The sequence below is a fragment of the Manis pentadactyla genome, chromosome 13, assembly GCF_030020395.1.
Source record: "Manis pentadactyla isolate mManPen7 chromosome 13, mManPen7.hap1, whole genome shotgun sequence".
Taxonomy (NCBI): Eukaryota; Metazoa; Chordata; class Mammalia; order Pholidota; family Manidae; genus Manis; species Manis pentadactyla.
In genome coordinates, this window is record NC_080031.1 from 30,657,359 (window position 1) to 30,674,270 (window position 16,912).

The window sequence follows — 16,912 nt, forward strand, 5'->3', positions numbered from 1 at the left end:
ATGATGGAGATTCAGGTGACGACAGGTTACACTTTATGATGCTCTAGGGAAATGTAACACATTAAAGGGAAATCATATGTGCCCAATATATGCTACAAGACACAATATTTGCCCTGTTTCTGTTATTCTTCTTATTTTTTCAGCCTCACATGATTAAAACCACCACTGGCCTGCACTGAACACTACATGCAGAAAGAATATTGAAGCATAAAACATGAAAAGGGCGATCATTTACCAGTGCCTCGCTGAGCTGCACTGAAGGCTAAGGCAAAAGAAGTCAGTAATATTGATACAGCATTTAGAATTTTGATATGTTGTTCACTAGGGATTTTTGGCACTAATTTTGATTTTGAAAAATACCATATTAAAATATTACTTATCTTGATAACTAGCTTTTTTTAACGGACTCCTAAATTCTGTGCCCCAGATTAGTACCTTACCTTACTCTTGGCCCTGTCATTGTAGAGGAAATAAATAATCTATTTAACAGCCAAGAAAAGAAGAAAACCTTTAAAGAAAAGGCTGAGTTAACATCACTACATTTTGAGCAAAAAGGAAAAAAAAATCCTTTTTTTCCCCAGGGTTTTCGTGAATTGGAAATCAAAGCTAACAGGGTGTGGATGTTTAGTTGATCCTCCAAGCAGCAGTGAGCAGAGGAAATGCTTTGAGCTCCTTCTCAAAAGGCTCTTCTGTATCTTCACTTAAAATCATTTTATATGGAAAAGGCTTTGTTGTGATCTGAGTTCATAAGATTATTTGGTTTTCTTCATTTTAGTAAGTCTTCTTTATAGTAATTTGCAATGTTTATCAAAGTTGAACATTTAATGTACATGGTTAAAAGGCTGAGAAACAAGTGTGGTAATTACAGGAGGTAGACATTCCTCCCAAGTGCCAGGCAATAGTATTGCTGTCTGTGTACTTTCAACCAAAGCCTTTACCCTGGCAGGTGTAGCCTCCTTTTTCATTTCCATCTGCGGATGCTCCTGGGCAAAAGCTTGGTTAGGAAGTTGGGTTCAGTAGAGAAAGCCAGGCTTCTGACTTGCAGTTTACATGATACTGAACAAGTTCACCTCTAAGTTCACTGAGTCTGTTTTATCTTATGTTAAGTGGTAGGAGAAATATGGGACTGACACATACACCTTATCGGGTTGTTTCCAAAATAATTCACATGAAGTTGATTTGTAAATTATGCACAGCCATATTCATTATCACAGTTGACCATGATTTTACTAAGGTGTACATAGAAAGCACCCAGATTTATCCATATGTAGCAATTTGCAACTAAGAATACATATAGTTGGAATAAATGTACAGTAATTTTATGTACCATTGCTCATCACCTCTTCTCTTTACTTAGTCTGCAGAGGTATAGATGGGCCTGATTAAGAATAGTCAATCTACACCTGGCATCAGTTTAGTGACCAAACCATCTGCCACCCCCGTGACCTCATTATTGCAATGGCCTCCTACCTGGTCAGCCGGGCCCCACTCTTGATCTTAGTACACACCCCCCTCTAACTCACAGCCCCCATCCCTGCTTATGATTTCTTCTCAAACCCGCAGCCAGCAGAATGATTTTTAAATGTTAAGTCAAATCACATAACTTCCTCTGCTTAAAACCCTCTAATGTTTTACCACCTTAGCATAAATCCCAGTTCCTTACAATAGCTTATAAAACCCTCCAGAATCTTGTTATCTTGTCTCTCGTTACCTCTCCACATGCATCTCCCTTCATGTCCCTCTTGTTTCCTACAATCCTGCCACACTGGATTCACTGACATTCCTTGCGCCTATCCTCCCTGTGGGCAAAATAAAAAATCTCAGTGCCTCAGTTTCCTCGTCCGTAAACTGGACATAATAATAGTAAGAATGTCAGAAGATTTTTGTTAGGATTAGTCAAAATACTTCAAACAATTCTTGCACATAGTGTTAAAAACATTTAACACACTACCATAATTTTTATTATCTTTATCTGATTTTTTTTAGTCTCTAAGATTAAGTTCCTGAACTGACAATAATCTCTGAAAGGGTCACAATACTTTGTTGCTGATTCATATGTACTTCTTTAAAACCCTCATTGAAGAGAAATACAATTCAAGTACCACAGGGTTCCCCCAGTCTGGGCTGCTATGTCTTATGCAATGGCCGTTTTCCCTAAATTTTCTTATTTTTCTTTGGGAAAAGTTATTTTACATTTTTCTGTTATCTCTTGTATTCTTTCTCTCCATTTCGGCTTAATGTCACTTTCCATTATGCTTTTGTATTCATAATCCAATTTGCATCCACACTGGCACCTCCCACCCCGGACTTCCACTCTCAGTTTCCAATTCTTTCTGCAATTTTTGCTGTATCTTCTTTGTTCACCCATGTGGGAACAAGGGCACATTTATTTAACCTCTCTAGAAATCCTGTGTTTTGGTGGGAAAAGACTGGCTTTCTGGCACTACTAAAAATAGAAGGAATGCATAATGAAAGCTAGGTAGTAATTCAATAAATGGAACTTGGAGACAAGGTAAAGATGTCACAAGGAAAACAAAAACTCACTCAACTGGTCCAGAGTACTGGGTCAGAATGAGTCCAGCCGCAAGACTGACTTGATTATAAGCTTCAAGTCCATCAGATTTGAAAACTGCCTTGTTTTCTTAGCTGAGGAGGAAGATTGGAGTTTATTTAGGTAGAAGTTAAGCCTACAGGTGGCAATAAAGCATCTCCAAGAGTGGGATAGGCAGGCCTGGGGAAGGTAGTGCGTGGCGGTAGGGACAAGGTGTGAAAAATGAGCCAGTACATTGATTCATTATACTGTTTCTCTTTTCAGTAGGAAGGACAGAGCTATCTCATTCAATTTGAAGGAGTTTAAGTTTAATAATTTTAATACTCAAGTCTGCGTTTGATTTTTCAAAAGCACACTTAAACGGAAAATAGCCTCCTCAGTGGTTCATACCTATAAGAAGCCAAATGGTTTGGATCAACATACTTTTACCAAGGAAACAGCTTCAGCCTGTATCAACAAAATTAAAAGGACAGGAGAAGCACTTTAGAGGAAAAAACACTGCTTGGGGATAGGTCTTACAAATTCAAATAAAGTGAGAGTGAAATTTGTAGTATTTAAAGAATCAATTTTTGCTGCTTTTGTTCATCAAGCCAGGCTCCCATTTTCTTGTTCTAACAATGGACACTGTGAGTACCTAAAGGGTTGCTATAGGAATTAAATGAGATAATATAGAGAACATCTTTACTACAATGTCCAACACATGGATGAGTGCCTATATTTTTTGTCTATTGATGTATAACAAATTACCATAAATTTAGTGGCTTAAAATAACAGACAGTTATTATCTTACAATTCTGTCAGTCAGAAGTCCAGGCACTATATGGCTAGTTAGTCTTCTCAGGGTTTCAAGAGGCTGAAATCAAGGGGTCAGCTGGCTATGTTCGCCTTTAAAAACCTGACTAGAGATGAATACTTTCCAGGCTCATTCAAGTTGTTGGCAGAATTCAGTTCCTTGCTGGCTTTGGCTGGGGATAGCTCTCTCAGCAACCAGAGTCTTATCACAAGTTCTTATCATGGCTTTCATATTCAAAACCCACAACAGAGACTCATACTTTCAGTCTCATGACTTCAGAAAGGGCTAAGCTGATTAGGTCAGGGCCACTCCATTCTGGTTAGCTCAAAGCCAACTGATTAACCACAGGAGTGATATTCTGTCATTTTCACAAGTCTATCCACAATCAAGGGACAAGGCATGTATGGGGACAGCCTTCTTAGAATTCTGCCTGCAACAATGTCCATTAAATGATAGCTACTATGTTCTGTTACTGAAGCATAAATAAAAAAGACTCCTTAGGTAGGGAATACTTCTAGTCATTAAGAATTCAATATTGTATGGTAAAGTATTACATTATAAAGCATGCATATAACAGATTCTCATAGATAAGGAAACCTGGAAAAGTTATGGAGATTAGGAATTTTTAATTAAGAGGTCTGGGAGGTGACTTAATGATGACTCAACCACCATGTGTGAAATCATCTTTGGCTTCATTTCCTCTGTGGGTGAGAAAGGAAAAAACATTTAAACTAGAACACTGCTTGGGGGTTATCTGGAGAGAAGGGTAAAGCTAGGTATAAAGACTGTAAAATTTCTACAGCAAAGGAGAATCAGACATGAGAGTAACGATTCTTGAGCCTCTGGTCACTGTGGGATAACTGCTCCATAAAGCCATTATTCTCTAGCCAGGAAGCATAGCAGATCTATCTATAGAAAGGAAGAAACAAAGAAACGCTGGCAAAATGAGGAGGCAGAAGAATTTGTTCCAATAAAACTATAGGATAAGGCACCAGAAAGACGGCTAAATGAAATGGAGGTCACCAATCTTCTTGATAAAGATTTCAAAGTAGCAGTCATAAATATGTTTACTGATCCGTGGAAAGGTATTGACGATCTCAGGAAGGACTTCAACAAAGAGATACAAGAGCTGAAAAAGTGCCACTCAGAGATGAAGAATCAGTAACTGAAATGAAATATAAAATGGAGGGAATGAATAATAGATTGCTGCAAGTAGAGGAGGCAATCAATGAGATGGGAATTAGACAGCAAGAAAACAAGGAAGCTGAGGAACAGAGAGAAAAAAAATTTCTAGGAAAGAAAGAATGAAGAGAGGTGAGTGACAACTCAAAATGAAACAATATTCACATAATGGGTATCAGAAGGAGAAGAGAGAGACAAAGGAATAGAAAGTCTCTTTGAAGAAATAATTGTTGAAAACTTCCCCAATGTGGTGCATGAAACATTTAATGTACAAAAACAGAACGACCTTCAACCAAGAATCCTCTACCTAGCAAGACTGTCATTCAAATTTGAAGGAGAGATTAAACATTTCCCAGAGAAGTGAAGGCTGTAGGAATGTATAACCACTAAACCAGCATTAAAGGATATGTTAAAGATACTTCTGTAGATGGAAATGTTCCTAAGGCTAAATAGTTTTCACCAGCGAAAATAAACCCACAGTAAAGGTAGTAGAACAATTACTTACCACACAAGTATGAAATTAAAACAAAAGTAGTAAAACTATACACAAATTCAGGGAAGGCTTACACAAAAGCAGATATGACATCTAATACATAAAGCATGGAAGAGGAAGAAGAAAAAAGTACTTTTAGATTATGTTTGATATAGAGTGATCATCAACTTAATATAGACTGTTATATAGTTAGGAGACTATACTTGAAACGTATGGTAACCACAAACCTAAAACCTATAATATATTCACAAAATATTTAAAAAAGAGAAATCAATCACAACACTAAAGAAAACAATCAAACAAGAGAAGAGTATAAGAGAGGAAGAAAGGATCAGAGAGGAACTATAAAAACAACCACAAAACAATTAATAAAATGGCAGTAAGTACATACCTATCAATAATTACCTTAAATGTAAAGGGACTGAATGCACCAGTCAAAAGATAGAGCAGAAGAATGGATTATGAAATGAGAACAATCTTTATCCTGCCCATAAGAGACTCACTTCAGACCCAAAGACACATACAGACTAAAAGTGAAGGGATGAAAAAAGATATTTCATGCAAATAATAGGGAGAAAAAAGCACAAGTAGCAGTACTTAGATAAAATAGACTTCAAAGAAAGTAATAAGAGACAAAGAAAGACATTACATAGTGACAAAGGGGTCAGTCCAACAAAAGGATATAACCATTACAAATATCTATGCACCCAACACAGGAGCACCTACATATGTAAAACAAATACTAACAGAATTAAAAGGGGAAACAGATTGCAACACATTCATTTTAGGAAGTTTTAACACAACACACACATAATGAAAGATCAATAGGACAGAAAATAGATAAGGAAACGGAGGCACTGAACAATACATTAGATCAGATGGACTTAACAGACATCTACAGAACACATTCCATCCAAAGCAGCAGGACACACATTTCCTTAAGGGTACACAGAATGTTCTCCAGAACAGATCAAATACTAGGCCACAAAAAGAGTCTTAATAAATTTAAAAAGTTTGAAATTGTATCAAGCAACATCTCAGACCACAATGGTATGAATTAGAAATAATTTACAGGAAGCAAACAAAAAGCCCACAAAGACATGGAGGCTGAATAACATGCTTCTAAATAATCAATGAACCAATGAACAAATTAAAACAGAAATCAAACAATACATGGAGACAAATGAAAACAAAAATTCAACAATTCAAAAATGTAGGATGCTTCAAAAGTGGTTCAAAGAGGGAAGTACATAGTAATACAGGCCCACCTCAAGAAATAAGACCATTCCCAAGTAAACAGTCTAAAATCATAATTAAGAAATCAGGAAAGGAGAATAAATGAAACCCAAAGTTAGTAGAAGGAGGAACATAATAAAGATCATAGACGAAATAAATAAAATAGAGAAGAATAAAACAGTAGAAAAAAATCAATGAAACCAAAAGCTGGTTCTTTGAGAAAATAAACAAAATTGATAAACCCCTAGCCAGACTTATAAAGGAAAAAAGAGTACATAGATAAACAAAATCAGAAACCAAGAAGGAATAGTCACAACAGATACTATGGAAATATAAAGAATTATCAGAGATTACTATGAGAAATTACATGCCAATAAATTGGAAAATCTGGAAGAAATGGACAACTTCCTAGAAAAATACAACCTTCAAAGAATGACCCAAGAAGAAACAGAAAATCTGAACAGACCAACTACTAGCAATGAAATTCAACTGGTAATCAAAAAACTTCGAACAAAACAAAAGTCTAGGTTAAGATGGCTTCACAGCTAATTCTACCAAATATTTTAAGTGCTAATACCCATCCTTCTTAAAGTATTCCAAAAAATAGGAGAGAAGGCAATACTTCCAAAATCATTCTATTAGGCCAGAAACACTCTATACAAAAGCCAGGCAAAGACACTACAAAGAAAGAAAATTTTAGACCAATATCCTGATGAATATAGATGCAAAATCCTCAACAAAATATTAGCCAACCAAATTCAAAACTACATCAAAAGGATCATCCATCATGACTAAGTGGAATGCATTCCAGGGATGCAAGGATGGTATAACATTCATAACTCAATCAATATCATACACCACCTTAACAAAAAGAAGGATAAAAACCACGTGATCATCTCAATAGATGCCAAAAAAGCATTTGACAAAATTCAACATCCATTCATGATAACAGTCTCAGCAAAATGGGTATAGAGGGTATGTACCTCAGCATAATAAAGGCCATATATGAAAAATCCACTGCTAACATCACAGTGAATAGTGAAAAGCTGAAAGCTTTTCCTCTAAGATCAGGAACAAGACAAGGTTGCCCACTCTCACCACTTTTATTCAACATAGTACTGGAGGTCTAGCCCTGGTAATCAGACAACACAAAGAGATAAAAGGCATCCAAATTTTTAATGAGGAAGTTAATCTTTCACTATTTGCAGATGACATGATGTTTATATAGAAAACCCTAAAGACTCACCAAAATTATTAGAATAACTGGATTCAGCAAAGTTGTAGAATATGAATTAATACATAGAAATCCTTTGTATTCCTATATACTAACAATGAACGAGCAGAAAGAGAAATCAGGAAAACAATTCTGTTTGCAGTTGCATCAAAAAGAATAAAATACCTAGGAATAAGCCTTCAGGGAGGTGAAAGACCTATACTCTGAAAACTAGAAGGCAGTCATAAAAGAAATTAAAGAAGATGCAAATAAATGGAAATCTATCCCATGCTCATGGATAGGAAGAATTAATGTTATCAAAATGACCATCCTGCCCAAAGCTATTTACAGATTCAATGCAATCCTATCAAAACACCAACAGCATTTTTCAATAAGTTAGAACAAATAGCTCTAAAATTCATATTGAACAATGAAAGACACTGAAAGCCAAAGCAGTCCTAAAAAAGAACAAAGCTATGGGTATTATGCTCTCTGACTTCAAGCTACACTACAAAGCCATGGTAATCAAAACAGCATGGTACTAGTGCAACAACAGACCCATAGATCAATGGAACAGAATGGAGAGCTCAGATATAAACCCAGACATATATGGTCTGTTAAGATATGAAAAAGGACCCATGAAAACACAATGGGGAAATGACAGCCTCTTCAAATACTGGTGCTGGGAAAACTGGACAACTACATGCAAAAGAACGAAACTGAATTACTCTCTAGCTCCATACACAAATGTAAACTTGAAATGGATGTAAGACATGAAACCATAAAACTCTTAGAAGAAAGCATGGGCAAAAGTCTCTTGAGCATAAGTATGAGCAATTATTTGCTGGACACATCTCCCCGGGCAAGGGAAACAAAAGCAAAAATGAACAAATAGGACTACATCAAACTAAAAACTTCTGTACAGCAAAGGACACCAATAGCAGAACAAAAGGCCACCTACAGTATGGGAGAATATATTCATAAATGATTTATCTGCTAAGGGGTTAATATTCAAAATTAAAAGAGCTCTTATACCCCAACACCCAAAAACAAATAACCCTGTTAGAAAATGGATGGAGGACCTAAATAGACATTTCTCCAGAGAAGAAATGCAGATGGCCAAGTATAAAAAAGATGTTCCACATCACTAATCACCAGGTAAATGCAAATCAAAATGACAATGAGATATCAACAGTTAGAATGGCCACTATCCAAAAGACAAACAATAACAAGTGTTGGGAAGGATGTGGAGAAAAGGGAACCTTCCGACACTATTTTTAGGAGTGTAAATTGGTACAAGTGCTGTAGAAAGCAATATAGAGTTTCCTCAAAAAACTAAAAATAGAAATACCATTTGAGCCAGCAATTCCACTTCTAGGAATTTACCTGAAGGAAACAAAATCCCTGATTCAAAAACATATATGCACCCCTATGTTATTGCTGCATTATTTGCAACAGCCAAGATATGGAAGCAACCTGTGTATATGTCAATAGATGAATGCATAAAGAAGATGTGGTATATATGCACATGGAATGTTATTCAGTCATGAAACAGAATGAAATCCTGTCATTTGCAACAACATGGGTGGATCTAGAGGGTATTGTACTAAGTGAAATAAGCCAGGTGGAGAAAGACAAATGCCATATGATTTCACTTATTTGTGGAATATAAAAACAACGCAAAACAGAGTGAATAAAGCAGCAGTAGACTCATAGAGACTGAGAAGTGACTAGCAATTATCTTGGGGAAGGGAGTGGGGTGGGTGGTTGGGGAGGGTGAGGGGATAATGACACAAAAATTCTCAATCACAATATAAGTTGGTCACAGGGATAGTAGTACAGCATAGAGAAAACAGCCAATGATTCTGTAACATCTTCCTGTTGCATTAGTGGATTTAATAATATGGGTGACTGTTGAACCACTATGTTGTATATTTGAAAGCAATGTAAGATTGTATATCGATACTTCAATTTAAAAAAAAGAAGAGGTGATACATATACAATATGGAATATTATTCAGCCATAAAACAAAGAAATCCTGCCATTTGCAATAACATGGATGGATCTAGAGGGTATTATGTTAAGTGAAGTAAGCCAGGTGGAGAAAGACAAATACCATATGATTTCACTTATTTGTGGAATATAAAAACAAAGCAAAACAGAGCTAACAAAACATCAGTAGACTCATAGAAACTGAGAAGTGACTGGTGGTGACCATGGGGAAGGGGTTGGGGTACATGGGTGGGGAGCGTGAGGGGGATAATGACGCACAAAAATTCTCAATCATAATATAAGTTGGTCACAGGGATAGTAGTACAGCATGGAGAATATAGCCAATGATTCTGTAACATCTTCCTGTGTTGCACTATTGGAGGTAAGGATTTAATAATACGGATGACTGTTGAACTATTGTGTTGTACATTTGAAACCAGTATAAGATTGTATATCAAAGATACTTCAATAAAAAAAGATAGTAAAACTAAAATTAGTTTCCAAGAAGGTGTTCATTCTCTCTCTGGAAATCTTCTAAGCTTGTGTAAATTGTCCTGTCCTGGAGGTAGTTTAGACGTGGCTCTGCCTAAAGCCAAGAGGGAAAGTAAGTGTCACATCGCCCCTTCCTTGCGGGCCCTCTGACTCTCCCCGAGGGGGCTACCCACCTATGGGATCAGGGCGCTCCCCAGGACCCATCACAGGTTTGAAATGTGTCTGTGAGAAAGAAAAAGGTTAAATCAGGATTCCTTGGTTAAGAGCAGTTAATGTAAATTCTGCAAAGCCCGTGTACTGCCAGCATAGCTTTTGGCAACAATAACAGAAAGAAGAAAGAGCTACAATAGAATAACAACAAAAGGAACTCCTTGTCCTCCCGGCCCTGTCTGCCCTCCCAATCCCATCCGGCAATACGAGGTCCCGAATGGAGCAGTACTTGGGTGTTTTGCTCTCACACATGTCATCATTGTTTTGAACCTTTCCAGGCGAGTACAGAGCTCACTGCTCAGATTAACTTTCCAAACCCAAAATACTTGACCAACTTGAGATCTATTTGTGGAATTCAATGATTCATTGAATCATCAAAAATAAGTTCAACAAAAAGATTCCTAGTGCCTTTGCCCACTGTGGTATAGCTCAAAGTTCTTCAAGTGTCTGAGAGTTCGAGAGAGCTGGGAGATGTACCATTATCTTCATCTATTTACATATTTCCTTTTCCTTTTCTTTTTCTTTTTTATATTTTACATTTTGGACTTGAGAAAGAAGAATTGTTCTGATTTCTGTTAGTTTCTCTTGTAATGCAGTTTTCTCACCAGAAGCCTTGAACACTTTTCTTTTTAACTTGATCGCAAAGAGAAATCATAATAGTTTCTTTTGAGGTCATTTAGACAAGAAAGTAATAGAAGTCCATAAGCTGGTAGAACATGAAGACACTGTATATAAGGAATAATACAACTGTTCTCTTGATTCTAATAAGATATCTGATTTTCTTCTACCACTGAAAATTCAAATATCCAGTCTTGAACTTCAACAAGCTTTTTATGCTTGTTGATCTACTCATGGAGCTAACAAATATTGTCCCTGCCTTTAAGTTAAGGACTTAGGGAGAGCATTAATGTGAACATGGCAGTCACTAAGAACTTGTGAACAGTGAAGAAAAGGCTCTGGGCAAATGATCCAACAATAAAAGAAGAGTTAAGAACATACTTCAGACTAATGACTGAGTAGGTATCTTGGGGATACATTGCTTGGACAGAGGGTCCTAAAGGAAAAATAACCAATATAAGTAAAACATCTATAGCCTATGAAATTTCCTTTACTAAGATCATCTCATTTAAAGGAAGGATGGTAGAAAAAAAGGAATGTTTATTGAGAAACATTGGGAGATACTTTTCAGGTACCATCTCATTAATTTCTCATATTGATTTTATAGGGGAGGACATTACCTTGGTTCTGTGGGCAGTTTTCACTCCGTCTTTCTGGTGACAGCAGCCAGAGGTCATCAGGTCTTCAGTAGGAAGCCTTGACTTTGAAGGTTAGACTGGACAGGCTAAGCAGGACATCTCAGGTGGCTCACTCACACAACTAGCAGCTGCTACCGGTTGTTAGCTAGGAGCCCAGAGGGGACTGTTGACTAGATGACCTACATAGAGCCCCTCATGTATGGTGGTCTCAGGGCTCCTAGACTTCTCACATGATGGCTGGCTTCCCCCAGAGTGAGCACTCCACAGGACTGGAGAAGCACCACGACCCCTTCTGACTAGCCCTAGGAATCACACAGCACCACCTCTGCCACACTCCATCAGGTGAAGCAATCAGAAGCCCACCAAGACTCCAGGAAAGGGGATATAAATCCCACATTTTGATAAAAGGAATGTCAAAATATGTGGGGCCATATTTTAAAATGACCATACTTGCTCAAAAACAGCTAGTATAGCTCGTAAAAGCCCACTGAAATGTATCATAAACCACAAAACCTCTGATTGCAACTCTCGGTGTGTAAGTAAAGGAGTCTTTTTATTTGCAAAAGACTGAAACTTAATGCTAATGAAGTCAAGCCTAGAAGAGATTATAGGTTTGTGAGTCAGATCACAGGAAAGGCAGGATGAATCTGGCTTTCAACCAGTGGGACCAGCTATCACCGTGGGAGTGTTATCTTTAAACCACATCTGTTTCTCTCTGCCTGTTGGCTACTTGTCATGCTCTGTAGACCATTATCTTCACAAGATTCCTAGTACCTGCCAATGCTGCCCAGAAGGAAGATACTCCTGCTCCTTGGTTCAAGTCTGACCTACTGTAGGGAATGATTTGGAGACCCAGTTTTTTTCACATAGGCACACCTGTTCGGTCCCTTTGGCCGATCCTACTTGAGCCAAGTGGTTGGAACCATCATTACTAGAAGACTGACGAGTGAATGGAATTGGAGAAAAAAATAGTAAGAAAACGTTCAGTGTATAGAATCAAGTTTCCAGTAACTAGTGAGCCATCAACTTCTTTTGCTGAGAACTGCTTTGGGAACTTCGGTAAACCTCATACAGAAAGGAATCAGTCTTTAGCCCCCAGAAAACCTTTTGTTGTCCAGAGAACTGATGGAAAACTGAGTGAGAGGCTATTTGATCTAGCTGATAGATTGATGAGCCAGTAGTCAGAGCTGGCCCCCACACACATCTTCATCTATATATTGTTCATCAAGTATTTTCACTTGATTATCTCATTTATCCATACAACAGCTAAGTGTCATAGGCCAGGTTTTATCTTCACTTTGCAGATAAGAAATCTGAGACCCAGGAATTTTAAGTGACTTAATCTCAATTACAGGGAATAAATAGCAGAGCTAGGATTTAAACTCAAATTTCCTTCCCAGTCCAGTACACTTTCCACTTTGCTGCAGATTTTCCTGATTTAAAACTTGAGGTTCCTTAACGACATGATAGAAAGGTATCCTGTCGTGGAGGAGCCGGCCACTGAGCGATTTCATCTTGGAGTAGCTGCCAGTTGGAGCATTAAACCCGCCTCTGCATGGATGTAATTTGTAACAGTAAATTTCTTCTGCCAAGATTGTTCTTCTCAAACACGTCATCCCCATTCACTGACAGGATCAGCAGCCACCCACTGGGCACAGGGTAGAGCCCACTCCCCACAGCAGGCCTTACAAAGCCCTTCATGATCTGGTAGAACACATTGCTGATCTTGTTCTCTCATCCTCACCTCACCCTCTTCAACAGGCCAACCTCACAACCGAACATCTCAGGGGAACCCCAAGGCTTTCTCTGTGTACCTTGCCGACCTTGTTAGCAACAGCTCCTAGGAGAAAGACTTCTGTATAAGTCAGGAATTAAACAGACTTTTAGGAAAAACACTGGACACCATGCTTTGACAGAGGTCTTCTAATAGGAAGAATAAGGATTTTACTATTACAGTAATGCTTACTTGACTCTTGTGGATTTCCTTATCTTCTCATCTATTTTTGTTCACATTTAAATGAGGTGGTAAGAGATGCCAAGGGTGCCATATGCCTAGAATTGACAACTGGAAGACCTAATAGGGCCAGAATAGACTCTAGGAGAGAAAGAGTGGAGAACATTTCTTAGGCAAGTTTTTTTCTAAGTGTCACAGAAAATATAAATAAATAAGTTTTCCTTTCTCGAGTCCTTTGCATTTTCTTTTCCTGTTGAAAGAGTAGCAAGGTCCAGAGGACCAGCATCAGGGTGCGGCCTGCAGGAAGAAGCCCAAGTTGAGGTCATTCAGCCTGCTGCTAGTCACAGACCGTGCTCCTTAGTTCTGATGCTCCTCTGAGCAAAAGAAGAGCTTACCAGGTTTGGGAACCACAGAAGACATTAGGGCTAAAATAGAGCTAAAATAATACAAATTCCTTCGTTTTGAATGTCCCGTGTGTGTAAATGTTTCTTTAGAAAAATGGGGAAGGAGCTGGATTTAGAGAAAAGAACATGTGGCAAAGAAGGATGAAGCAGTTCTGACTCATGGAGTGTTTATGATTTGAGACACCCAATGCAGGGGGTGCCCAGAACATACTCCAAAACTGATTGCAGTCACCTTTATATGTATGCAGCTCAAAAGAGTTTGTAGAATAAGTAAATCAACCAATATCAAATAAATAAAATGCATTAGCTTCAGCTTCTCTTTGCCTGGTTCCCAGGAACACCAGATTTGGTCAGGTGGGTTCCACGACAAGCTGAGGAAATGGTCTTGGCTGGACCTCACAAATTATCGGTAGCTCCTTAGATCCTGAGGTCAGATGTGGTTGGCTCAGGGCCATTTTTTTGGTTCTCAGATCCTTGGCTATAAGTGAAACCAAGAGGTCCTCAAAACTTTCTAGGCTCAAATTGAGAAACAAGCTCTGAAAACACATTATTTGCTTGTGGCAACACAATGAAAAGAACAGATAACCTCTTGTACTTTCATAAGTCACATAAAAATGTGCTATGTACTGTGTTCTTTTGAAAGATTTCTTAAGAATCACATGACTGAAAAGTGATTGATTGCAACTTTGATATAAACATAAGTATCATTGAGGGTTTCTTTAGCTCAAGTGGTTTTTTTTCTTTTAATTAATCCATGAATCCATAAACATTTTGGTTGGGTTAACATAGGCAGACTGATCATCTGCCAAACTGTGATGTATGAAGTTTCCCTTGGTGCTGCAAATTTCCCTTTTCTGCATCTACTTCCCTTCTTAGTTCTTTTTCCTGTTACTGCAGTCCCATCTTCCACTGGGAAAAAACTGTTTCAGTTAAACTTGTGCACAGCAAGGATGATAACTGTGGATGACGGTGATGATGATGGTACCTACTATTTTTTCAGTCCTTACCATTTTCATGTTATTTACTCTGCTTACTATGGGCCAGGTCAGGCTTTACATACATTGTTTCATTTAATCCTATCTACCCTAAGAAATTGATAATCTCCCTTCCCATTTTATAGATGATAAAAATGACACCGTCAAATGGATATAATTTGTAAAAAAGTCTCACAGCTGGTGAATGGTAGAGCTGAGATTCCGTCTCCTATTTTTGTGACTCCTGAGTCTATTTATTGGGCTGCTAAATCTATCCTTGCAATACTTTTATTTTAGAAGAGGACCAACAGTAGAAAGTGGTGCTTAATACAAAGTTAAGAATTAGAATTGGTGTGGCTCTTAGCATGAGTAATAGGCTGATACAGAAAATATTTTCAGGTTATTGAAAAGGGGCTTTCCAGCATCTCCCAAATCACATCATGTAGGGAAATTTTCTATGCTTTCTGTGACTGAAATGGAGATTAGGAGATCCAAAATATAATACCAGTCATGCTATTATCTTGCTCTAAGCTTTGAGTTTCCCATCCGTAAAATGAGGGAGGAAGAGTAGATGACCACAGGGATGTTGCAGCCCTGAGACCCCATTTTTGAAGGGTTGTGTATGGAATGAGTATAGTGAACTGATTTTAGGGCTATTTGAGAGTTCCTCTCCTTCCAGAACTCTAGTTTTCTTGAGCCTTATATAAGTCTTCTCTGAGGTGAAAGGTACCCTGTAAAACATAGTGAAGGCAATTCTTCAGTGAATGTCATTACAAATTACAGTCTTGAAACTAATTTATCTTTCAATATACTTTCCCAGGAATTGGTAGTAAAGACGTAATGCTGTTTCCAGCCCCTTTCATCATCAAAGCTCTTACTGAAACACCAAATTAATCTTCAAAATGGCACTAAGGTAGGTACAATCCAAGCGCTGTCCCTCCTCTTACATCCCCTTCATATTTCCTAGTCAATCATCTCGTTAGAGTGATGGCATCAGAGAAGACGTGAAAGGTCCTTTACTTGAAAATCACTTCTAATGCTTGAGTCTCACAAAGATTCTTGCCTAGTGTTCATCCAGTGGAAGGGATAATTTTGGGTGTCTTCCAAGCCCAAGGATCAAGAATTGCCCCCTCTGTCTATAAACTGTCATCCAACTTAAGTAGAGCCCCAAGTAGCTAGATGAGTACTTTTCATTCAACCAATGATGGCTGGATTTAGGTTAAATACACACAGCAAGCTTCGCCAATGGAGCACCCTCCCCCACAACAAAGAATGAGAATGAGGCTGCAACAGTATCAGTTTAGATCTGTTTTCTTGAACAGAGTTGATAATCTTGGAAGGGGTGGTGCATTTACCTTCCTCTGTGAGATAATCTGCAAAAGTTGAAATGTAAGACAGACATGTAAAACAAGGAACAGAGTTGTGATATGGTAAAAGAGTACTTGCTGAATTTCCAGTCACTTTTTGTTTACTGGTTCTAATCCTTGACTGAATCTTTGCATTTATGACAAATTAGCATCTTCATTGATACCACCAGTCTATGCTTGAACAACTCTAGTAACAGATAACTCACTAGATTTTTTTTTTCTATTCTCTCTCATAAATCCCTATTCTTTCCTTTCCTTCTGCAACTCTTGGAGACCAAAGAAAGACTTAGGATCCAGGATGTTTTTATCCTTCTTCCAGTTAGGGTGGGGTGGAAAAAAGAGTGAAGGGGAGAAATAACTGAGTATTTTTCTTTATTTCTCCTGGCTTCCTTTTAATTCATTTCTTGCTGCTACCGCATTGTTCCTTGGCTTCTTTCCAGGGTGACTACCACAGAATTATATCCATTCTCTACAGGATTGTAATAGAAAGTGGAACATAAACCCACAGCCTAATTGATTTGAAGGTAGTTGTATAAGTACAAAGTATGGAAATTTTAAAATAACAGTAAGTGCTAATATTTCCTCATGATTCCAAATTTATGCTTTGACCTTTCTACTTAATAGAACCAATCTTCTAAGTTTTTAGGTAGTGCCAAACCATGTCTTAAAATCATGGACTGTCAAACTAAATCAAAACAAGAACATTATTTAAAGTAGACACAACTGTAAATAACCCTTTTCTGAGTCCCCTGCCTGACGCATCTCGGAAATGGCTATCAATAAAGCCCAGAGAAT

General features: G+C 37.9%; 1 long non-coding RNA gene across 1 annotated transcript in view; it reads right to left on the bottom strand.

Moving 5' to 3' along the window:
* LOC130680419 (uncharacterized) overlaps positions 1-16,912 on the bottom strand; it is a 29,833-nt gene that overhangs the window by 11,879 nt on the left and 1,042 nt on the right. The window lies entirely within an intron of this gene.